Genomic DNA, 26,353 nt, shown 5'->3' with positions numbered 1-26,353 from the left:
CCCCATGCCAATATAAGTAGTGTCACACCGTGCACCAGGCATTAGAGCAGGAGAGAGCGTTGTGTCAACATCGGAAGAAGAGCAGAGGGAAGAAGACAATGGAGAGCGAGCAAAAGAACATAGCGGAGGAGACCCGGCAGAAGACAGAGGGAGAAGAACCGGAGAGAGAGCGTAGAAAAGCCAAAGAGGGGAGAAGAAGTCGGAAGAGACCCCCGGAGCTGCCTAATAAATTACTTTAAAAACCTGTGTAGTGTGTTTTATTTTTTACACTTTTTTCCAGGTGAATGGGTAGGGATACAATGTACCCCATACTCATTCACATAGGGTGGGGGGCTGGGATCTGGGGCCCCCTTATGGAAGGGGGCTCCCAGATCCCGATAAGCCACCCGCAGACCTCAACAAGCAACGGCCAGGGCTGTCGGGAAGAGGCCCTTGTCCTCATCAACATGGGAACAAGGTGCTTTGGGGCAGGGTCCCCCCTTTTTCGGCATAGGTGGTTCCCCTTAAAATCCATACCAGACCGAAGGGCCTGGTATGCTCTTAGGGAGGGAACCTTTGCAGTTTTTTTTCCTTTATTTGGTGCGGAGTTCTTCCTAAAGATTCATACCAGACACAGTGCCTGGTATTGTCAGGGATCGAAGTCGGATCCCTGTTCATTTAAGTCAGATGCATGTCGGACTTCAAGTCGCAGGGAAGAGTCGGATCCAAAGTAGTATGACTGTCGTGTCGTAACAGTGTGAACCCGGCCTGATTGAAATGTGCTGGTACTTAACCAATTTGACCAATCATAATCACTCTGATTTGTCCTGGTAGTCCTAGGGCAGGGGTAGGCAACCTTACAGAGGTGGAGATCTACCTGAACAAAATAGGAGAAGTCAGAGATCACCGGGCACAGTGTCGCCTCCTCACACCTGATTTAAACCTCTAATTGCTGTACTACTGTGTTGCAATCACGTGCATTGCACGGCAATCATGAGTTTAAATCAGGTGGTGAGGAGGCAAGATATTGCTGCCTCGTCACCTGTCAAACACATCACTTTTCAGAGGAGCAGCAGTGCCTGCTGCACTTGTAAATGAGCCCTTAGTTGCATTCAGCAGCAGCACCCTTAGGGCTTATACACATGTAAAGTTTGGAGGTGGTTGAGTCCCAGTTGAATCCCTACCCCCATTTGGTGTACACATGCCACAGCAGGAATTAAACCCCCTGCTGCTTTTGGTGGCTGCAACTGCCTGCCAATCGCGACCAACTCAAGTTAATGGGGCAACTCTGCGGGTGCCCCACAACTTCATGCTTCTGAAGATTCCAAGAAGTTAAAGCAGGTGATGAGAAAGAAACACAACACTGCTATTATGCCCCGTGTATTGCTTCACATTGACCTGACGATTTCGTCTTTCCTGCTGCTGGCACCACTCTGGAGACCGCTAGCAAAGATAAGAGGTGGAGTTGGTATTACTCCGCATGAGACAGGAGGCGGCACTACAGAGGAGGTATCGATGTATGCGGCTTTTGCTTTTTACTACCTCATCTGGAATATGCAATTCAGTTTTGGGCACCAGTTCTCAAAAAGGATATTGGGGCACTGGAGAAAGTGCAGAGAAGGGCAACCAAACTGATAAGAGGCATGGAGGAGCTCAGCTATGAGGAAAGATTAGAGGGACTGAATTTATTCACTCTTGAGAAGAGGAGGATAAGAGGGGATATGATCAATATGCTCAAATATATAAGGGGTCCATATAGTGAACTTGGTGTCGAGTTATTCACTTTACAGTCAACACAGAGGACAAGGGGGCACTCTTTACATCTAGAGGAAAAGAGATTTTATCTCCAAACACGGAAAGGTTTCTTCACAGTAAGAGCTGAGAAAATGTTGAACAGACTCCCTCCAGAGGTGGTTCTGGCCAGCTCAGTAGATTGCTTTAAAAAAGGCCTGGATTCTTTCCTAAAATGTACATAATATAACTGGATATTAACATTTATAGGTAAAGTTGATCCAGGGAAATCCGATTGCCTCTCGGGGGATCAGGAAGTATTTTTTTTCCCTGCTGTAGAAAATTGGAGAATGCTCTGCTGTTTTTTTTTTTTTTGCCTTCCTCTGGATCAACTCTGGGTATAGAATTGGGTATATGGGATTGTACAATATATATATATTTTTTATGGTTGAACTGGTTGGACTTGTGTCTTTTTTCAGCCTGACTAACTATGTCACTACCTGTCCAACATTACAAGTAGTTCCTATGCATTGCACTCTGATGCTCTGGAATGGAGGGTCAGCAAGCCCAGACCACGATCTACCACTAACCTGTATGTGATCTACTGGTAGATCACGATCTACAGGTTGCTGACCCCTGCCCTGAGGAAATAAGGGGGAAAAAGAGTTGTACTTACAAATTCCTGGACCGTTGAACCCCCTTGCATGGGCAGCTAATAATCCACAAAGGATCTTTTCACAAACTACACACTCATACTTTTTTTGTAAAAAGGTAAACTTACACATTAAAAATAAGTTTGATTATTTTCAATTAATACCTTACTGCATTACTATTATTATTTTATATCTGCTTGAAGATATAAATAAGATAAAAATAATGCTTGCAGCTACTATATAAACGTGTACATGACTAAACATAAACAAGTTAGTACATTCAGCAATCTCTTACAGAGTGTAAAACCGTTCATATGACCTTGCCATATAAACACTGAAAGATCTGCATGCAGCTTCACACCTAACAACGTCAATAAAGTTTAGAAGAAGCATTATTGCTGCACCACTCTAAGCGTTCCTCCCACTGCTGCATGGCTTGGATCTATGACTGGGACGAGAATAGTAGGATCTCAGTACTGGCAGCTCTTGGTGTGACCATCAATCACTTGGAGTGTGCCGCAGTACAGTGTGATACGTGCGATTCAGAATAACCTTCACTCATAACCTGCAATACATTTATTAGTATATTAACTTACAGGCGCTGGGCTCTTTCAAAATAACTAATTGGATAATAAAATGCTGCGCAAGCAGTTTTGTCAAATCGCCTTACCCCGTCCGGGGGTACATGCCAGACAATGAGTGATACACCTCATCCACTAAATGGTGTAAGTAAAAGGGGTTATAAGTACATCACTCCCTGCTTTCTGACATGGAAAGGAGGCACACCTTTCAGTGCTATGATTTTTAGGGGGAAACACATACTCTGAACACTTCTCACATTATTCTATCAGCAAGGAAAACAAACAGACCATCCTTATCTCAAGTTCAAAAGACAAATGTTCATGCCTTGACAGAAAACTTGTGTTGCACTACAGGAAAAAAAAAAGAGGAAAAAAAACCCCACAAATAACTCAAACACATAGTTGTGTGGCTAAAAGGAGATAAAACTCAATTATCACTATGGACGAAAGAAGAATTTTTTTTTTTTCACAATATTATCAATATACCAAATATTGTGTTAAGTAATAATAAAATACTATAATATGAAAAACATTATCAGAAAATAAACTGATATAATAGAAAACAAAACAAATCAAAACACCACCATAGACCCCTTTTTTTTTTAACCACTTGACCTCCGGAAATGTATTAATATATATATATATTTTTTTTATTGGATGAACTAGATCATGGGTCTTCAAGCTACGGCCCTCCAGTTGTTCAGGAACTACAAATCCCATCATGCCTAGTCATGTCTGTGAATGTCAGTGTGTTGCAATGCCTCATGGGATGTGTAGTTCTACAACAGCTGGAGGGCCATAGTTTGAGGATCCCTGAACTAGATAGACTTGTGTCTTTTTTCAATCTGACTAACTATGTAACTATGGGGGTTATTTACAAAAGGCAAATTCACTTTTCACTGCAAGTGCAAACTACGGCCCGGAAGCACTTACGCCGACGTATAACAAGTTACACCGACGTAAGTGCAAATGTGCGCCGTCGTATCTGTGCGCAAGACCCACAAACAGAGATGCGCCTAAAACCAGGCTACACCCCGCCGACGTATCTTGCTTGTGCAAATGTGCGCCATCATATCTGTGCGCAAGACCCACAAACAGAGATGCGCCTAAAACCAGGCTACACCCGCCGACATATCTTGCTTACGCCGGCGTAGAGTGGGCGCACATTTAGGCTGGGAGCATGGTGCCGCTCCCATTGATTAGTCATTCAAATATGTAAATGAGGGAAATACGGCGATTCACGAACCTGCGTGCGCCCGACGCAGGCTACGAGAGGTGCGCGTAAGTTGTACGTCCGGAGTAAAGTTATGCCCCATAAAGGAGGTGTAACTCAGCAGCAGACATGCAAAGGTCTGCACCAGGGAACACAAGCCGGCGTATTTTACGTTGGACGTGTGTCTGGCTGGGCGTAGGTTACGTTCATGGCGTACGCATTGCTCCGGCGTATCTTAGGCAGTTGTTCCGACTTGGTTGTGAGCATGCGCAGGGGGATGCGTCCACGTCACGGCGCAGTTCAGTAAACGTACTTGTCTGGCGCTCGGACCATCATTTGCATGGGGTCACACCTCATTTGCATGGGTTTGCATGGGTCAAGCCCACTTCCACCTACGCCGGCCTGTGCCTTTGAAACCTACGCCACGCCAACGCAGCGTTGGGAGCACTGGCTTCCTGAATTCCATGCTTGCCTCTCTGCGCTGCGTCGGCGTAGCATATATTATTTGCGCTACGGCGGCGTAATGTGCGCCCGCTCTCTGTGAATTTGGGCCTACAAGTGCAAAGTGCACTGAAAGTGCAGTCGCTGTAAACCCGAGGGGTAGATCTGAAATGAGGGGAAGCTCTGCTGATTTTATTATCCAATCATGTGCAAGCTAAAATGCTGTTTTTTATTTTCCTTGCATGTCCTCCTCGGATCTACAGCGACTGCACTTCCAAGTGCACTTTTCACTTGTTTGGATTTGACTTTCGTAAATAACCCCTTATGTACCCCCCTTCATGACCAAACCATTTTTGCCATTATGGCACTGCGTAACTTTAATTGCGCAGTCGTGATGCAGCGCACAGCCACCACCCTGTAGCAGTAAAACTTATAGGGAAGACGACAACTGGTTAAATATAGGCATTTCTCAGTTTATGGTGGTGGTTTAATTTGATTTGTTGACCCCTTCTGCTTCAGTGAAATATGCAGGGTTCTTCTTGTCCCCTTTTTCTATTTTCCGGGGCATGAGGCAGGGATGCCCCGTCTCCAGCTCTCTTCATCCTGGCGCAAGAACCTCTGGTGATGGCCCTCCAGGCTGACCCAAATATATCTGGAATTCTTATGCAGGCAATGAGTATAACAGATGACGCACTATTGACCTTGACCAATTCTCTCATCACACCCCCAATCTGCAGCAGGTCCTTTCCCAATTCTCATCAGTTTTGGGCTTGTGTTACAACCTCAACAAAACGGTCAACCTTAACGTGACCTTGGTCCCTGACCTGGTCACTTGGCTGCAGTCCCACTTCCCTTTCCAATGGATGTCTTCTACAATGACTACCTCTGACTACCTCTGGATCCAGCTGACCTCCTCATACTTATCCTTATTTGTCTCTAATTATTATCCATTGCTATGCTCTATATCTTCCCATGTGCAGTCTTGGCAATTCCCACACTTATCATGGATAAGTCATATTAATTCCGTGAAAATTACTATCTTGCCCAAACTTTTATATTACTTTTGTACTCTACTGGTGCAAGTTCCGTCGTATTTTCTCAAGTTGTTCCAAAACAGAATCTTCTGATTTATCCGGGGAAATAACGCCCCACGATCTCTAGAGTGAACTCTTTGACACACAGGCTACAGGGAGGTCTGGGGGTTCCCAATATCGGCAAATACTACCTGGCTACCCAGATCGCCAAATTATCCCTGCTTAATGCTACAATAGATACTCCTCTGTGGCCAAATGCTCGTTTAATACAGCCACCTTGGAGGGGGTATATAAGATGATCCTACACTGGTATTGTGTCCCTGCTCGCATTGCCCATGCCAATCCATCCTACGGTAACCAATGTTTCCGTGGTTGTGGCCGTCAGGGTGATATTATACATATACATAAGTGGAAGTGTCCTAGATTAATTGGCTTTTGGTCTCGGATATTTGGCCTTCTATTCATGTTGTTCCGCCTGCCCGTACCAATTGAGGCCAAGTTTGCCCTTTTACACTGCCCAATTCCAGGCCTCTTTCCTTATCAGTGGAAACTTGCCTCCTATCTATTTCTGTCAGCCAAAAGAACAGTTGCCCAAGCCTGTAAAAAGCTATATGTCCCCTTTGTGGGGGTGAAAGACAGCATGACCACGTTGATGCTTAATGAACAGATGTCGAGCATCCGTGGCGACACTCGTGCCAAGGGAACCATGGCTGTCATATGCCTTTTCTACCCCCCCCCAGCAAACTTGGGCCGCCTGTGACAGGCGCTCCGGATGTTCCAGAGCCCTTCCCTTTTCCCCATCTCCTGGTCCCTATTCTTTCTTTCCTAGACTCCCCTATCCCTTCTCTAGCTCCCTACTCGATAGGTGAGCGACCTCCGCCCCTTTAGCTTCACCTTTCTGCCTATCTTTCTTCTGTTTTTTGCTCCTTTATCCTTGTTAGTTCAGTTTTGGCTGTACATTGCACCATCTTTTGGGTTTAGATGGGCCTAGGGGGTGCTCCGTAGTTATGGATCCTGATGGTATCATTCACAAATGTACTATTGTTGTGTTCGAGCCGGTTCACACAGGGGCGACCTGGGATCCGACTTGAAGTTGCCCCAAGTCGTGTGGTTGAGAAAATCAATGGAAGTGAATGGAGCCATCTTAATACACACTACTGAAGTTGCTCTGACTTCAGAAAAGGTACCTGTACTACTTCAATCCGACTTCTAGGCAACTTGTAGGCAACTTGTACCCATTGATTTCAATGGAAGTTGCCTCAGAAGTCTGATCACTGTCTTAACTGAAGCAACAATACAGGAAGAGAACATACATTTCTCAGGCAAACCCCTCCCTCCCACAGAGCTGATTGTTGTTTGATTGGCCACTGGAAAGCCTCCTGTCCTGGAGGCGACTTGAAGTTGTCATGTACTGTTCTGGAGGCAACTTGAAGTTTCCTTGTTAGTTGCCTGATGATTCATACTCAAGTCGTCTCCAAGTTGCCTCCCAAAGTCGTGCTGGGAGTCGTGTTGCCCCAGTGTGAACCGGCTCTTAGTTCTAATTTTTTCTATTTGTCTTGCTTTATGTTTGACCTTCTTATGAGCTAATACCTGTTCCAACTTCAATGCTAGCCACTGCATGGGCGGAACTTCTGCATATTAACCACTTGTTAAAATTGAATAAAAAAAACGATTGAAAAAAAAGGGTTAATCTCTGGTCTAAACATAAACTATTCCATAGGGTTATATGGCAGAGAACAGTTTAGCTTTCTAAATACAGTCTATTAAAAATGTTGCTTTTGTTTACTAAACTGGGAGAGATAACTCTATAGAAATCAACTGAAGTCCTAAATCAGAGGCACTTAACTTCGATCCTCAAGGTCCACTAAGGACAACGGGACCTGTTAAGCAAACTCAAATAGAGCCTGGGCTTTTATCAGTGATGGACAGAACTCCTTAGGGACATTGTGCCCATCAAAATGCATAGCTGTCCGGATTGCACTTGAACAGAAGTGACGTGTCTAAAGACCGGGATATGGTGAGGACACAGGTGATATGCTTATTGGGATCTTTTTACCAAAAATATGTAGCAGATATTTTACATATTGGCCCAAATTTATGAAGAAATTCGATTTTTCATTTGATATGTTTTATAACAGAAAGCAAAAAATATTATTTTTATTTTTTTGTTTATTAGAATGCAAAAAAAAAAACAAAAAAACTTAGAGGTGATCAAATACCACCAAAAGAAAGCTCTATTTGTAGGGAAAAAAAGACATCAATTTTTTTTGGGTACAGCTTTGCATGACCGTGCAATTAACCGCTAAAGTAATGCAGTGCCACATCACAGAAAATGGCTTGATCATGAAGGGGGGTAAATCTTCCAGAGGTCAAGTGGTTAAGAAGAGTTTCCTCTGCCGGCCATGGTACCCGACAGACAGCCTGTACTAAAAAGAACTGCGTGCCAAAGTGTGGAAGGTGAACACATGGGAATGACGCTGAAAGCATCATTACTCTGTAAGGCTTCATATATACCAAGTGTCATGCTATTATCTTCCACTAAAGCTGCTGACATCCCGCTGTGTCCAGCCAGCACTGGGGGGAAGGGGCGGGTAAAGGTAATCTATAGAGAGTCTGGAACAGGGCAGAACTCAAATCAATTTTCCTTCTGAAAGACAAAATGGATGCATCCGTTCAATATTTAACATGTGGTATTGTTTTTTTTTCTCCTATAGACACAGAGAACTCAAAACAAATACAGTACCATCAGCTGCGTAAGTATCACATTAGTGATGAAAAGTGAAGGGAACAACTGGAAGAATATTGTGCTAAACTGTCTACATAATTCTGCAGTCTAGTATCACAATCTACAAATGGTCAAAGCAGAAGAAATGGAGAAGACTAAGCTTCCAAATGAAAGGATGCTAACAAAAAAAAATATTTAAGAAACAAGCACCCACTTGTGACAAAGACAATGTAAATAAACAAGCCAAAAATACACTACTTAAAGGTTGGACAATATAAACACTATTTTTAACTCCTTTGTGACGATGGTAAAAACAAGTTGTAAGGCTGACCGCAGGTCAGCCTGTATTTGTAGGAGGAGTCGGAAGGTATTTAAACCCGCCCTCCTTCCTCCTTCTGGGCCGACGGTTTCTTGCAATACCTGTCATTCCAGGGCGATCCGTCTGACGTCACTTCCGGATTCATCGTGGGCAGCAGGACGTGAGGCTCCATGAGTGGACCCCGTGGCTACCTTTCTTTGCTGGTTCTGGAGCCAGTCGGGGGGGCCCCACAGGCGGGCGGCCACCTCGTTTGTATGGGGCATCTGCGGGCTGAGAGCTCCCCACTGAGCCGACGCACGCTACTTCCGTGTGTGACGTCAGAGTGCCGACAGGCGTTGCAGGAGTCGCACGCTCCGGCAGCTGATGGCTGCAGCAGAGCGGGAGTCGCTTCCTCCCTCCCTCCTTCGGCTCGGGGGTGCGCTCCTCTCTCTGCGGTGGATGGTTGTGTGTTGCTCAATGTGTATACACTCTGGGAGCTGCAATGTCAGACAGATCAAACTGCTCTTGGGACCTGGGGGGGGCGTTTTTTTTCCGGTGCGACCAGTCAGGAAGTCGGGCGGCTGTGAGGAGGGGCTCCGAGCCCCCCCCTTCTCGAACGGGGGTTCAGGTTTGGTCAGGGGGGGTCCACGGGTGGCCAGCTACCCCAATCTGCTGTGTTTTACTTGGATACTCCCTGTTGGGGAATAGCGGTCTCCGGCGGCAGCACATTTATTTTTCTCGGCCCCACGTGAGCGCCAGACAAGTTCTGAGGGCACTTTCATTTTTACACATCCCGATGCTGCTGTCAGGCGATGCCGGTGTAAGCCACTTGCATTCACCGGTCGCATTGCTCATCGGGACAGCGTAAGCTTCCATCACAGAGAGTCGCTCTCCATGACGTCACCCGCTCCAAGGCTCCTCACGCTTGTCTGGTTCCTCACATGGGGGGTGGTGGTTTGGGTCAGGTACGGTAGTTCTGTGTGCAGCATGTCTGCTCCAGTCTAGTGATACGGTACCTGCCAGAGTGTCTTCCCTTGTGTCAGGACTCTGGTTGATGTGTGTATGGGTTCAGTGTTCAGTTAGTGAGCTTTGTGTAGTTGGGGAGCTTGTGGGCATGTATTTAGTCGGAGATGATGTGCAGTTCAGTTCGTGTTTCTCATGCGATCACATTCCCTGTGATCACGTTTCTCATCCTAGTCATGTCCACATGCGATTTTGCTTTTCATGCGTCATCGGTTCTCATGCGTTACGTTTCATGGTAGTTCTCATGCGTTACGTTTCATGGTAGTTCTCATGCGATTTCCTTCATATGATAGTTCTCATGCGTTACGTTTCATGGTAGTTCTCATGCGTTACGTTTCATGGTAGTTCTCATGCGATTTCCTTCATATGGTAGTTCTCATGTGTTACGTTTCATGGTAGTTCTCATGTGTTACGTTTCATGGTAGTTCTCATGCGATTTCCTTTCACATGGTAGTTCTCATACGGTTACGTTTCTCATACGAGTCTTGTCCTCGTGCGGTCACGTTTCTCATGCGTTACATTTCATGGTAGTTCTCATGCGTCACGTTTTCCATGGTAGTTCTCATGTGATCACATTTCGTATGGTAGTTCTCATGCGATTTCCTTTGACATGGTAGTTCTCATGCGGTTACATTTCTCATACGAGTCTTGTCCTCGTGTGTTCACGTTTCTCATGCGGTCACGTTTCTCATGTGTTACTTTTCATGGTAGTTCTCATACGTCACGTTTCCATGGTAGTTCTCATGCGATTTCCTTTGACATGGTAGTTCTCATGCGGTTACGTTTCTCATACGAGTCTTGTCCTCGTGTGGTCACGTTTCTCATGCGGTCACGTTTCTCATGCGGTCACGTTTCCATGGTAGTTCTCATGCGATTTCCTTTCACATGGTAGTTCTCATGCGGTTACGTTTCTCACACGAGTCTTGTCCTCGTGTGGTCACGTTTCTCATGCGGTCACGTTTCTCATGCGGTCACGTTTCATGCTAGTCATGTGCCCATGCGATCACGTTTCCCATGCTAGTCCTGTCCTCATGCGTTACGGTTCTCACGCGTTTACGTTTCTCATGCGTTCACGATTCTCATGCGTTTACGGTTCTCATGCGTCTACGTTTCTCATGCGGTTAAGTTTTCTCATGCGTTCACGTTCTCATGCGACCATGTTGTCTCATGCATTACCTTTTTTTTTTCATGCTCATGTCCTCATGCGTTGGCGTTTCTCATGCGTTGGCGTTTCTCATGCGTTGGCGTTTCTCATGCGTTGGCGTTTCTCATGCGTTGGCGTTTCTCATGCGATTACGTTCTCATGCGATTACGTGTCTCATGCGATTACGTGTCTCATGCGATTACGTGTCTCATGCGATTACGTGTCTCTCAGGCGGTCGTGTTTCGCAGGCGGTCGTGTTTCGCAGGCGGTCGTGTTTCGCAGGCGGTTACGTGTCCTCGTGCGGTGGCGTGTCCTCGTGCGGTGGCGTGTCCTCGTGCGGTGGCGTGTCCTCGTGCGGTGGCGTGTCCTCGTGCGGTGACGTGTCCTCGTGCGGTGGCGTGTCCTCGTGCGGTGACGTTTTCTCGTGCGAGTCAGGTCCTCATGGGTTCACGTTTCTCGTGCGAGTCATGTTCTCATGCAATTTTTTACATTTCTATGTTTCGTTTTACGTTGCGTTTCTCACGCTATTCATGTTCTCCAACATTTACGTTTCTCTTGCAGGTTTCAGTTGTGATACAATTACATTGGTCATGTTTTCATACGTTACGCTTTTCTTACGTTACGCTTTTTCACACAAGTTACGCTTTTCATACGAGTTACACTTCTCACACGATTACGTTTTTCATGGTATTTTTATGTTCTCAAGTATATTGTCGTTCCTCAATACAATCATTTTCTCGGGTGTTCACGTTTCCCATGCAATTTATGTTCTCATACAATTTATCTGCTCATGTTTTCGTGTCTCATGCTATTCATGTTCTCGAATGTGTTTGTTTCTCATGCAACCTTACGGTTCTCATGTAGGTTCCAGTTGTGTTCGTTTTCAGTTGGTAGTATTAGCATGTTCTTTTAGATTCATGGCATTCCACCGCTGGGGGGGGGTCACCCATCACGTCTATGGGTGCTTACGGATTGAGATGATCGTTTTTAATTGGCTTGTACGGTGGCAAGTCTCCTCATCCGTTTCTCATTCGTTTCATGCATCTCAACATTTCATTTCTCACACTACGACCTGACACGTCTTCAGGTTCATCAGGCCTGAGTGTACGTTTTTAATTTGCCTGCTACGCCTCAGGTCGCTCGGCCTTTGCATTTCATAGGATTGTCACATTGTCAGTCCAGCTGCACTAGTCCTACACTTACCTACATTTCATTTTCATAGTCTGGGCACATGCCACATTCATATCCTAATGTTTGTTTATGGCCACTCTCCACTGCTGGGTACCTGTCACGTTCAAGGGTACTGTCGGATTGAGATGTTTCGTTTTTAATTGGCTTGTGCAGTGGCAAGTCCCCTCATCCGCTTCTCAGGGCTTTCATTACGTTTTCGTACGTCATGTTATCTTACTACTTACATCACTTGCCTGACACGTCTTCAGGTTCGTAGGTTTGAGTGTTACGTTTTCAATTGGCCTGGTTTGCCTCAGGTTGCTCAGCCTGGCTAGGTTCTTGAGACTGACACGTTTTCAGTCTTATGCTACGTTTTCGTTCCTGCTCTACGTTACTGAGTGTGTCAATCACGGACACCCGCGTAGGCAGGGGTTAGGGAAGGTGGGGTTTTCCTTTTCCTGAGGTAAGTTGGGGCTCGTTGGTCATGTTTGGTTTTAACGATGTTGTTCTTGTTTGCAGAATTCATGTCACAAGCAGAAAATCAAAGATTTTGCCGCCATCCGTCCTTCTCCAGTTACGGGTTTCCATACACGATGGCAAGCCCTCCTTGAACCTCCTGATACGGCCTTCTCTCTTGTTACAGACAAAGCTTGATCTCAAGTCCTTTTCAATTCAGCCTGGTAGCTCTTTTTTCGGTCTGGGATATCTTCCAGGCGTTTCTAGCTCAGTATCCTGGGTTCTTTTCCTCACAAACATTCTGTACCTACTTGCGGTTTGGTTCTTTTGCCACTTTTCAGCTCAAACTGTTTTTCCAAGCTGGTGCCCAGCGCAGTCTGGGCGCCAGACTTTCGTGGATGTACTCAGAGATAGGCCACCCTTCTTTCCCTAGCACTCCCTTCCCTTGCTAGCACAGGGCATAACACGCAGCCATTCCTTGCTGCTTAGCTAGGGTAGCACTTTCATATTTACTCTGGGCCGTGCTTTAGTACAGGTGCAGTTCGGCTGCTTTTCATCGAGGGGTCTGTATTTTCGTTGTTGAGAAATTAGTTTGGCGGTAGTCAGCTTTCTTTTCCGGACATATCCCAGTTCCACATGTCTGTCATAGGCATTCTTGCATTGGGGGCTTGTGGTTACAAACGGTCACTTTCATTTCAATCTCTTTGCTAGCTCATCCTACTGTTTATTTTTGGCCCCTTTTAGGCATACCGACCACGTGACCCCGGCACACCTCAGGTCAATTTCCCTGTTCCCCCTCAGACCTTTCCCTAACACGATTACCTGAGACTCTGAGTACAAGTTGTAAGGCTGACCGCAGGTCAGCCTGTATTTGTAGGAGGAGTCGGAAGGTATTTAAACCCGCCCTCCTTCCTCCTTCTGGGCCGACGGTTTCTTGTGTCCCACCCACCCATCCCTTTTTCTTACCATTTCTTCTTTTACTTCTACTTCCACTTGGGTATGCCCCCTTTTAGGCATACCGACCACGTGACCCCGGCACACCTCAGGTCAATTTCCCTGTTCCCCCTCAGACCTTTCCCTAACACGATTACCTGAGACTCTGAGTACAAATCCTATTGCCTGATCACATCTTTGTACTAATTAAAAAAAAAATGCTTTTGTTTTTTTTCTAATCGTTCCTAAAATATACTGACCCTGACCTTTGACTCTGACCTTTAACCCTGACACTGACCCCCAACTCTAAACCTGACCTAAATCAAACCTTGATCTAGCCATTTTTTCTTTATTTTATTTTTTAGGCTAGGTCCACACTGTTGCAGCTCTGTGAGCCGCGATTTTTCTTGAGCACGGTGGCCTGTTTATCTCAATGGGCTGTCGTACCCTTCTAAAATGCAAGGGAAAAGGGCCCTGCAGCATTTAAAAAATCACAGCCCGCACAGGAACCGCAAGTGCGGTGAGGTTCCCCCCTACAGGAGCAATTTCCAGTGCATGCAGGATGTCATTAGGACACGCATCTCCTGCATTTCACTGTGCTGGTTGGTTGCGGCTGCAGGAACAGGTGTGGACTCCCAGCGGGAACCACCTGCACAAGTATAAACTTAGGCTTAGGACCCCATACACACTATTACATTTTCTGCAGATTTTTGTCTTCGGGTTTACCAAAACCATGTAGTGCAAGGGCCTGCCTGATTGCATTCAAATTGAAACTTTTGAAGCAGAGCTCCGATGTAAAAAAAAATATTAAAAGTCAGCAGCTACAAATACTGCAGCTGCTGACTTTTAATATTAGGACACTTACCTGTCCTGGAGTCCAGCGACATCTGCAGCAGAAGACGAGCAATCGGTTGTCTATCTGCTGCCCCTACGGCCATCCTCGGTGAGGGAATCAGAAAATGAAGCGCTCCGGCTTCACTGCCCGATTCCCTACGGTGCATGTGCGAGTCACGCAGCACCGTCCTCACTGGTCCCCACTGTGTTCTGGGAGCCGAATGTTTCCCAGAACACAACGGACCGCGGCGGGAAGTGACGCACTACCCGCAGTGAGGACTCCCGGAAGTGGGTGCAAATACCTGTCTTTGACAGGTATCTGCACCCCCCTCCCCCTGAAAGGTGTCAAATGTGACACCGGAGGGGGGAGGGTTCCGATGAGCGGAAGTTCCACTTTAGGGTGGAGCTCCGCTTTAAGGTTTGACCTCATATTATATGGTTTTGGTAAATCTGCAGAAAATCTAATAGGGCCAGATTCACGATGGACTTACGACGGCGTATCTCCACGTACACCGTCGTAAGTCCGAATCCGAGCCGTCGTATCTATGCACCTGATTCATAGAATTAGTTACGCATAGATTTGGGCAAGATACGAGCGGCGTAAGTCTCCTACGCCGTCGTATCTTGGGGTGCATATTTACGCTGGCCGCTAGGTGGCGCTTCTGTTGATTTCCGCGTCAAATATGTAAATTAGGTAGATATGCCGATTCACGAACGTACTTGCGCCCGCTACGCCGTTTACGTTAGGCTTACGTCCGGCGTAAAGTTACCCCTGCTATATGAGGCGCAGCCAATGCAAAGTGGACGTCGGTACAAGCGTATCTTCTTACGTCGTTTACGTAAGTCGTACGTGAATGGGGCTGCGTGTAGGTTATGTTCACGTCACAGGCATTGAGCCGGCGTAACTTAGGGAAAAAATTTGACGATTGATTTACATACAACACGCCCACCTCTTCCACATTTGAATTAGGCGGCTTACGCCGGCCAATTTACGCTACTCCGCCGCAACTTACGGAGCAAGTGCTTTGTGAATACTGCACTCGCCCGTCTAAGTTGTGGAGGCGTAGCGTAAATAGGATACGCTACGCCGGAACAAAGATACGCGCTCCTATGTGAATCTGGCCCATAGTGTGTATGAGGTCTTGCACACACTTTTGTCTATTTGCATTTTTTATCCTCTAGTTAAAATACAATGTATCTTTCTCTACATTCAGAGGAGAAAGCATATGGGGCGGGCTTTACTGTGATTATTCACTGTGATAGCCAATCAGAGGCTGTCACAGCAATCAGGTGATCAAAAACCAAGCTTTCCAGTTCCTGAACGTTACTACAGGATCCGGGTCTCTCGGTGAAAGCTCGGTCGCTGTGCAGTGGTCTCCCAGTCACCTGCAGCTTCTCTTTAAGCCATCAAATGGCTAGTGTCATAACTAATCACATGTGCAGCACCATGAAAACTGCAGATCAAACAAGATGGCCGTCTCTTTGGCTGTAAAGGATAGGAGGGTTTAGTTTTGCTTTAAATGATGCTTCAGAAGTTGTTTGGGTGGCAGCTATGAATAATTATTTCTAATGCCAAGAGCTTTGTGTATTTTGAGTGCTATGACAATGGAAATGCCATAAAAATTAGAACAGGCTGGTTCTTTTTATGCAGAAGAGTCGTTTTATGTCTCTTTTGCATTAAAACTTCTAATCTGCCTACCCACCCTGCACACATGCAGCCCAGTGTACAATTTCAGCAATGCCATGATGAGTGAAGTCCTGTGTATGCAAGAGAGTGATATCATCTCAGCTCGGCCATTGAAAACACCTAAAGTTTGGTACCCAGAAGAAGACCAGACAAAGATTTCAGAAGCCGGTGCATTGACAGGAGTGAGCCAATAGGATGTGATGGAGGCGGACCATCACATTTCATGGCAAATCGCAATTCATGGCAATGCACCGGTATGGGAGCTCCGGGACACGGCAGCGCTCGAGTGAAGGGGAGTATAGTTTGTCACTGATTACAATAAGCACTAACATAACCTCTGATTTCCTGATTCAAATTACTTGGAATTGGCAACAAAAACTACAGATTTCTGCATTGTTTTACAGTTATATAAAGGTTAATTTTACAAATCCTTAAAGCGGAGGCCCCACAATTTTTTTTTTTAATTAAAAGCCAGCAGCTACAAATACTGCAGCTGCTGACTTTTAATAAATGGACACTTACCTGTCCAGGGTGCCCGCGATGTCGGCAGCTGAAGCCAAGCAATCGCTCATCTCTCGGCTGCCCCCGCCGCCATCCTCGGTGAGGGAATCAGGAAGTGAAGCGTTGCGGCTTCACTGCCCGGTTCCCTACTGCACATGCGATTGCGCGATGTGTCCTTACTGGTCCCCGCTGTCTCCTGGGACCAGTGTGTATCCCAGAAGACAGCGGGGGTGACGCAAAGGGGTGTGGCTACCGCGGGAGTCTATTCACGGAAGTGGGTGCAAATACCTGTATTATACAGGTATCTGCACCCCCCTCCCCCCGAAAGGTGCCAAATGTGACACCGGAGGGGGAGAGGGTTCCGAAAACCGGAGGTTCACTTTTTGTGTGGACCTCCGCTTTAATGTATAAGAAAAGAATGTGGTGGAAATTTTATGGTCACTGCAGGTAACACCTCCACTTTACTCTCTACCAGTTTTTACTACTAAGAAATATTACCAATTTTGAGGCTGAAGTCATATTTCTATTCCTGCAGTGCAACTCATGGGGCTTAGGTCTCACTGTAATGTAAATGTAAATTACGTGGTAATTCAGGGAGCCAGATCTTGTTAGCACCAGGATGTTAGAACAAAGCTCGAACAAATGCTAATATCATAGAAGAAGAATAGCAATACAATGCTGCCATGAGCACTGGGGAATTAAGAGGTATGATTAAGTGTGCTCCATTGGAGTGACGAAGAAGAGGAGGATGAGAGCTTTCCTCAAAGGTAATGCAAATAGCACATTGATTGGACCATTGCTTAATACATCGATGCACCTCTGTATTCTACGAGTGTCACTATTGTATTGCATGTTCATTTAACTTGTTTTCTTCAGACAAGAGTACAATGAAATCCTCTAGCAAGCCACGGTAATGCAGAGGATGGATTTTCTTCATTACTAGGCGATGGACTTCCACTATTGTTATGTTACAGCCCAGGAAAACAAAAGTCATGATTCCACTCCATAGAGCTTCAGGTTCACCATCCTCACATTTGTTATTTCATATCATCTGCTGTACATTGTTCTCTCATGTATATTTAATAGGAATGTCCCGATACCGATACTAGTATCAGTATCGGTACCGAGCATTTCCCAAGTACTTGTACTCGGGGGGAAATGGTCCGATGCTTCACCCGATACCTGGGCAGTCAGATATTGGGTGGTGTGGGGAGTTACTAGTCTTCTCCGTGTTGTCTTCTCCCCCTCCGTGCCGCTCTCCCCCCATGCTGTCTTGTTCCCCCCGTGCCTTTTTGTTCCCCCCTGCCGTCTTGTTCCCCCCTGCCGTCTTGTTCCCCCTGTGCCGTCTTGTTCCCCCTGTGCCATCTTGTTCCCCCTGTGCCATCTTGTTCCCCCTGTGCCATCTTGTTCCCCCTGTGCCGTCTCGTTCCCCCCCGTGCCGTCTCGTTCCCCAGTGCTGTCTCATTCCCCAGTGCCGTCTCGTTCCCCAGTGCCGTCTCATTCCCCAGTGCCGTCTCGTTCCCCAGTGCTGTCTCGTTCCCCAGTGCCGTCTTGTTCCCCAGTGCCGTCTTGTTCCCCCCGTGCCGTCTTGTTCCCCCCGTGCCGTCTTGTTCCCCCCGTGCCGTCTTGTTCCCCCCGTGCCGTCTTGTTCCCCCCGTGCCGTCTTGTTCCCCAGTGCCGTCTTGTTCTCCAGTGCCGTCTTGTTCCCCCCGTGCCGTCTTGTTCCCCAGTGCCGCTCTCCCCCCGTGCCGTCTTGTTCCCCAGTGGCGTCTTGTTCCCCCGTGCCGTCTTGTTCCCCCTGCCGCTCTCCCCCTGTGCAGCTCTCCCCCGTGCCGTCTTGTTCCCCCCCGTGCCGTCTTGTTCCCCAGTGCCGTCTTGTTCCCCGTGCTGCTCTCCCCCTGTGCCGTTTTGCCCCCCTCCGTGCAGCTTTACTATATATATTTTTTTCCAGAGGTTTACAAACTCTTTAATTGACTGTCAGGAAATGGCCTTAAAGTGAACCTGTCTGTTTGTCCATACAAGGCAAAGTAAAAGAATCTCCTTATAACTCTCCTACTGTGCCATTTATAATAACACTTATCCTCCTGGCTCTCCAACACACTTTTCCTCCATATCAGCCCTAGATCAAGAATACAACCTTGCACAGGGCTAAGGGTCTTCCCATTTACTGTGTAACCATGCTCAAGCTAGGCAATTGGCCACTTAGGTATTATGCACTGCAAAATGAGAGGAAAGAGAGATGGTCTCATCCATGTAAACTGATACATTCTGCTGGAGAGCTTGATCTTTTGAAAAACAACAGTCTTGCTGGCTTGATCACAGATGAAAAAAGAGGACTAAGAAACAAATGCAGCCAGATTCACATACAAGAATTGGTAAACTGCAAAATAATAAATGTTCGCTTTTAGGTTTAAGACTGCTTTAACATATCCACATTTAGGAGACCAAGAACAAAACTCACTTTTGTAAGACTTTACCGGACTTCTCACCTTTAACCCAGAGCCATCCTTACAAAAAAAAAGGAAACTAAATAAAAGTTTATAATTTTTTTTATTTTGCTGTCCAACTCTATCAAATCAATGCTGCAGGAAACTGCACAAAAGGTGGAGTTCCCTTTTAAAGAGAATATAACAGAATACAAATTTTGGGGCTGCCATTGTTTGTTTTGCTTTGGATAGTGTACACTCCTAGTTAGTGAGCCCCTCATCCAAAAAAATTTGTGCAAATTGGACGCCCCAACACCTGGTATGCAGATACTTGCTCCAGGTCTGAGAATCACTGGTAGAAAGCCGTGTACACACGATCAGATTTCTGATGGAATCAAATCCGAGGATTTTTTCGTCGGATATCTGATGAAGCTGACATTCATCAGTCTTGCCTACACACTATCAGACTAAATTCCGACTGTGCCAAAACACGGTGCCGTAAAACACTACGACGAGCCCAAAAAAAATTAAGTTCAATGCTTCCGAGCATGCGTCGACTTGATTCTAAGAATGCGTGTATTTTTCTCCGATTGAGTTCCACACAGACGATCGGAATTTCCTATCGTTTTATTTATCCATAGGAAAAATTTAAGACATGTTCTATTTTTTTACACCGATGGAAAAAAGACTGATGGGGCCCACATACGATCAGTTTGTCCGATGAACACAGTCCATCTGTCTTTTTTCATTGGACAACCGTGTGTACACGGCTTTAGAGAAGTCAGGATCAGAATTATAGGGGAACAAAACAGGAAGCGCCACCTAAGTGCAATATGTTGGTCACAATTTATTGGGTTAAAAAGGAAATGAACTCACAAACATGTATAAAAAACGGGCTCATCTGTGTGCTGTAATCACAGTGCGGTCCGGTCTCAGGTGCATCCAGGCTCACGGGTAGGCAGAAGAGTGTAGAAATTCATCCTGTAGTAATCAGGAAGCCAGCCAGAACCAGCGTGGAACACAGACGATGACGTCACAGGAAGCGGAACCAGAGAGAGCACCAGGGGAAGGACAGTATGAGGCAAACCACTGAGAATCTAGGCTAGATTCTGAAGACCCCCCTGTGGGTGGTGCAAAAATGTGTTAGGCAGGGAACTTCCGGTGACATCACATCCGACCTTTGAAGCACACACTGCTGCGGCACTGCTGGACTGACATGCTCTAAATACAGTGTTACTTCATATTCTTTTAAATTCAAAATAAAAATGTAATCACGGTATGTCGATACGATTGTAATCCTCTTTATATGAATAAATATGTATTAATAAATCCTGCCGTTCACCAAGTGGAGTGGAGAAAAATAGAGAAACACCAGCCCTGGTTGAGACTACATTAACCACAAGCCCATAGAGACTCAAAATCTACAGTCAACATCTGCCGGTGAGTGAGGGCACATAGGAGGGGAGCACAGCACCCTGATATCTGCACTGTGAAGAATAATTGCACTTTATTCAAGGATTATAGTAATTCACATTTGGATTGGGCTTTCTTTTTATATGAACTTTACAGCTGTATATACCGTATTTATCGCGGTATAACGCGCTCCCGCGTATACCGCGCACCCCTAAAGTGGCCCCCAATCCTGTGGAAAAAAAGTTTTTTTGTACTTACAGTTTTGGTGTCTTGCGCAGCGTCCATCGGCGGCCTTGTCGGGTCCGGCGTCCGTCTGCGGCTTCGGGTGTCCTCTTCGTCGGGTCCGGCGTCCTTCTGAGGCTTCGGGTGTCCTCTTCGTCGGGTCCGAGGTTCGTCTGCGGGCTTCGGGTGTCCTCTTCGTCGGGTCCGGGGTCCGTCTGCGGGCTTCGGGTGTCCTCTTCGTCAGGTCTGGCGACCTTCTGCGGCGTCCTCCCTGCTCGTTTCCCGCACCGAGTTTGAATACTGCGCCGACATATACAGAGCGCAGTACACTCGTGTATTGTCGGGCAGGCTCGGCAACACTCGCGCTCACGTCCTGTAAGTCCAGGACGTGAGTGCGGAAGGAGCCGAGACTGGCCGACTATACCCGAGTGTACTGCACTCGGTATATGTCGGCGCAGTATTCAAAACTCGGCGCGGGTATCGGCGTATACCGCGCACCCACGATTTTGCCCTGATTTTCAGGGCAAAAAAGTGCGCGGTATACGCCGATAAATACGGTACTTCATATATTTTTTATTAATTTGTTTTATGTATATGATTTTTACGACTGAAAAGGACAGCACTGAGATTTTTCCAAATTGCCATCTGAGAAAGGATTTTCCTTTTATATCAGCAGCCGTCCAATACTTGTTATATACATTTTTTTCACTTAGATTTATTGGGTTGTTATCTTGCCTTATATAGCACGGGTACATACCAATTACTGTATATACTCCGAGGAACCTAATTCTACCACAAAAAACTGTGAAAGGGTATTGACTCGAGTATAAGCCTAGGGTGTCCATGTGCATGCCTCACTGTGTCCATGTGCATGCCTCACTGTGCCCATGCCTCACCATGTCCATGACTAGTCTGACGTTTAACATGAGAGTCTATGGAAGGCTGGGGTCCAGGGGACCTACGACCGGCCGGTACCGGGTCCCCAAAGGCACCGGAGAAATGACCGTTTAACATAGGAGTCTATGGAAGGGGTGCCCGGCTTTGAAAAATCAGTGCTCCCCGGCCGTTGGTCCCCCGGACAACAAACTTTGCACACTTGTAGAGGAAGATTGGGGGCTACATGTGGACCAGAGGACCTACGGTCGGCCTGTACCGGCTCCCCAAATCTGGGAGATCAGGCACAAAAAGGTGACTCGAGTATAAGCAGAGGGGGGCATTTTCAGCACACAAAAAAATTGTGGAAAAACTCAGCTTATACTCGAGTATATACGATAATAAGGTGCCAACATGAAGCCTGAGTTTACATGACTACTACAGTGGACTGCCTTTCAGTGAAGCAGTAAAGAGGACGTATTACCTGAGAAGTACAACCAATAATGTAACTGGAATGGCAAGAAAACCCTTGGTGAAAAGATATGTAAAATTTATTATTTTTATTTGTGAACGTGTGTGTGGATAGGGAATTCTGTCAGAGGTGGATTTTAATAAAAATCTAGAGTTCTTCTTTAATCATTTTTACTATAGGTATATGCAATAGTGTTCAGCTTTTAGCATGCACAGGACAGGTGCAGCCACCTTGTGGTATATGTCTGTGTATGCAAATAGCAAATTGGAACAAATTGAGAGAGAACTGCTCAGCATGAACAATTGGTCAAATGATAAGAGGTATGGATACAACTGAAATCCAGGCCAGCCTTAATGGAGATGCTGCCTCTGACTCACACCTCAGGATGGTCTCTTTGCCTGTTGGCGTCACTACTGTTCACATCCCCATACCATAAATCAACACAGAGAAAGCAATGACAAAGGCTTCACTCCCCTCCCCATAATTAAAGATAACCCAGAGAGGTCTGTAGCTGCCACAGAGAAATCCAAACGCCAGCCTCGGCCCATAAAATATATAAACACCAATTTTCCACTTGAAAGTAATGACGATTATACTGCAATCCCCATCGGGGCGTCTCTGAAGCAATAGACGTTTGTTTGCTTAATTCTAAGCGGCTTGTAATAAGAGAAAAAACTATAAAGAGGCCAGTATAAAATAAATCAGGAAAAAGGCCTCCTGACTGATAAATATTAACAGAATTACTTTTACTGCCCACCATGATCTCTTATCTGAGCTGAAGAGCCTCTAAGTATATTGATTTTGCAGTACAATTAGGAATTATAGCGCCAGCTTCATTCAAGAAACAAAGGACAATAAAGAATGCAATGGTAAATTACAGTAGCGCTTGTTAGCAGTTATAAGCTGCATAAAGCACACCAATCGCAGCTAAGTGTCCTTGAAAACTCCAAGGAGGTTCTTACCATGAGGTCCCATCGGTTCAGATAAAGTACACCGCTGAGCACTATCTGCATCTAAACTGACGACATAATATGATCCCAAACAACCTTGAATTTACAATATACCTGAGGGGGGAAAAAATCATACCTGTGTGTGGACACTCCTCCTATTATCTGAGTTAAAGCTGAAATAAAAAGAAAACGCTCTGATCCTATGAAACATCATCAGCCTTCCTTTTAAGGCTTTATAGAGGCTGTAACCCCCCCAAAAAAAGAGAGATCCTGTTTCGATATGGAAGATTAAACAGCACAGTGCTTGTGCTGTCTAATCTCTCCCTCTCTAAGGCCCCTTTCAGACTGGGGCGCGTACACACAACCGTTTTTGGGGTTCTAAAAAATGAAGTTTTTAAGGGTCTAGAAAAAACAATGTTTTTTTCAACCCACTATTAAACCGGCCTTGCCTACACACGATGCTCTAGCAAAGCGCGGTGAGGTACAACACGTAAGACGGCACTATAAAGGGGAAGTTTTTCATGCGGATAGTGCCACCCATTGGGCTGCTTTAGCGGATTTAGTGTTAGTAAAAGACGATTTGCGCTTTTCAGTCTGTTACAGCGTGATGAATGTGCTTACTCCATTACGAACGGTAGTTCTACCAGATTGAGCGCTCCCGTCCCATAACTTGCTTCTGAGCATGCGCATTTTTTTCACGTCGTTAAAGCCCACACACGACCATTTTTTACGATGTAAAAAACGACAACGTTAAAAACGGCGTGAAAAATTAAAGCATGTTCGAAATTTTTAATGCCCATTTTTTACATTGTGAAAAATGCACTGGAGCTCTCACACGATCGTTTTTAATGACATAAAAAAAACGTAATTTTTTAGAACCCGAAAAACGGATGTGTGTACGCGGCATAAAGCTAATTTTTGTGGTCAGGCAAATCGAAATTTGACATTCTTTTTGCAACCATGGATGATGTGTCCTCCGGATCTAAAGAGTGTCGTTATAAGAAGAGGGGATGCTACACTGTAATAATATTGGCGTTGACCTAACTTTTTTAAGTCCTGTTGCTGACATTCATTTCAAAATTACCTTTTTTTTTTTTTAAATTGAAAATTTTCTCAGTTTAAACATTTGATAGGTTTTCTATTTTCTATTGTGAATAAAATATGGGTTTACGAGATTTGCAAATCATTGCATTCTGTTTTTATGTAGATTTATGAAGACATTACACAGCAGTCCCAACTTTTTTGGAATTAGTGTTGTATATTTGTGCTGACAGCTTCCCGAGGTGGGAGCGGAGGGGTTTCCAGAAATGGTGGCGCCCGATTATATAGCTGTCATGGATATGCAGTAATGTGTGTGTTAGCTTACCTCCTTCATGTGTTCACCTTAGAGGCCAGACACTCTCACCCTGGCTGCTTAAATAATCTCTCCTCTAGCAAGGCTCCACCCCAGGCCCTATCAGGGAACTCTATATTAACCTGTGCTCTGCAAGCCAGCTGTGCTGATCAACCGTGTTTGTTAAGCTATTGTGTGTTTGGTTTCCTGTTTGCTCTACGTTTGTCTCTGTTACCGATCTTGGTGTGTTCCCGACCATCTCCGCTTACTTGTGACCCTGACCCTTGGTGCGTTCTCGACTATCCATGCCTGCTTTTGACCCTTGACCTTTGGCTTGTTCACCGTTTATCCTTTTCTGCTTCTCCCCCCGACCTTTAGCTTATCCTCCTATAGCCTACCGTGAGCGTGAGACCCCAGGGGCCGCGACCTGGAGTCAGCTGCAGCGAAGTCCATCCTCACCACTAGAGGCTCTGGTGAACACCAGCTGACTCTAATGCCGCATACACACCATCATTTTATGTGATGAAAAAAAACTACACTTTCTGTGAAGTAAAAAATGACGTTTTTGAAACTTCAATTTTCAAAGACGAAGTTGCCTACACACCATCGTTTTTCTCACAATGTTCTTGCAAAGTGAGGTTACGTTCCACCACGTTTTACCATTGAAGCTTGCTTCATAAGTAGCTTCTGGGCATGCGTGGATGAAAAAACTTCTTAGAAAACGACGTTTTTTGCTACACACGGTCAATTTCTGTGAAGTAAAAAGTGCACTTTTGAAAAACGACACATAAAATTGAAGCATGCTTCAATTTTTTTTGGTCGTTTTTTACAAGACATAAAACGACGTTTTCCCCCACACACAGTGAATTAAAGTGACGTTTTTAAAAACGTCATTTTTTTTCATCACATAAAGTGATGGTGTGTACGCGGCATTAGACTCCGTGCCCTGGGGAATATCATGTTCTAGCTCCCTGTGGCATCCGAGTTGGCGCCCCAGTGCACCTGCCTTTCTGCACCACCCAGGGTTCCAACCGCAGCAGTCAGCCGTAGGGTCCACTATCATAGCGGTGCACTCCTGACCCAGCGGTGTGCATCCGTCACCTGACCTGACAATAGTGTGCCAATCGGGCCCAGTTTAATGTGAGTGGGATACACAATTTTATGTTGGTTTGATATCTTTGTAATAAACATTATGTAATGAAGTTCTTTTATCGGCTTTTGAGAAGAGAAAGAAATCGGCATTCCTGGTGTGGTAGAAAGGAGGAAGAAACGAGCATCCAATGGTGTCCTGGACATTGGAGGCAGAGGAGGAGTGGAGTTTTTGGGCTAATAAAGCGCACTGTGACCTGCTTATTTCATAATGGTCATTGGTATCTGATGAGCATTTTTTTCAGTCGCTTCACAGCATTTGAACACATTGGTGGAGTTAAGAGAAGGCGGATACAAGGATTATTTTAGAGAACTGTTGGAAACTAAAAGAGACACGCTAATTTGGACTGGGATTTTTCTTATGAGCACAATTGTCGTTAAACAGGATTTGTTTTATTATTGTTTTTTATTTGAGCACGAGTGATATTATGTTCACGATATAACTTTGGATGAAATGGTAGAGGATCTAGCCCTTGTGCTCCTCGCCCATAACTAAAATAAAAGGTTTAGGCTGTATATAAACTTTCAGCATACATGCATACAGAGGAACAGCCTACCTGCAGGAGACTTGTACTGCATATTTAACAAAACTTAGGGGATGATTCAGGATGGGAATGCACGGGTATTTACTCGACTTCAGTTGGGTTGGTTTACAAAAATATAGGTGCTTATATTTTTTATTTTCTTTATATCTGACTATTGAATGATTATTTGATTTAGACCACGGTATTGTTAGAGAAAATATGATACTGAATATGTTGTTGTGTAATGCAATGTTATGATTTTTTGTTGTATACTATCGAATGTGCCTTCTATATTTTTAGAATAAAATTAAACTTGAGTGAAAAAAAAAAAAAGCACCATCGAAGCACAACCAAAGCATCTTCAAAGCACCACGAAGCATCAAAAAACACATCAGAAAAGCATGTTGAAGTGGTAGGCACTTTTATGTGTCGAAGCAAGTGTAAATGAGCCCTTTGAAACAATTCCATAAAAAATATGTTGGTAGCTTTAATGAACTGCATTTATTTCACCACTAGAGGGCGCAGGCATCCCAGTAACCAAGTAAAAAAAAACAAAGTAATGAATCCACTTTTCAGAATTCAGTCCAT

At 45.4% G+C, this 26,353-nt stretch overlaps 1 protein-coding gene and 1 long non-coding RNA gene across 2 annotated transcripts in view; one reads left to right on the top strand and one right to left on the bottom strand.

Annotated features, from left to right (window-relative positions):
• Window positions 1–8,566, top strand: part of LOC120919525 — a 112,321-nt gene extending 103,755 nt beyond the window's left edge. Inside the window, exon 3 of the transcript XR_005744579.1 lies at window positions 8,347–8,566. The gene's annotated coding sequence lies outside the window, so the exon portion shown is untranslated. The remainder of the gene's footprint in view (window positions 1–8,346) is intronic.
• Window positions 1–26,353, bottom strand: part of LOC120919526 — a 120,208-nt gene that overhangs the window by 70,860 nt on the left and 22,995 nt on the right. The window lies entirely within an intron of this gene.

The sequence above is a fragment of the Rana temporaria genome, chromosome 12 (genome assembly GCF_905171775.1).
Source record: "Rana temporaria chromosome 12, aRanTem1.1, whole genome shotgun sequence".
NCBI lineage: Eukaryota > Metazoa > Chordata > Amphibia > Anura > Ranidae > Rana > Rana temporaria.
Note: the sequence above shows the minus strand (reverse complement) of the source record. Positions and strands in the feature narration are given on the sequence as shown.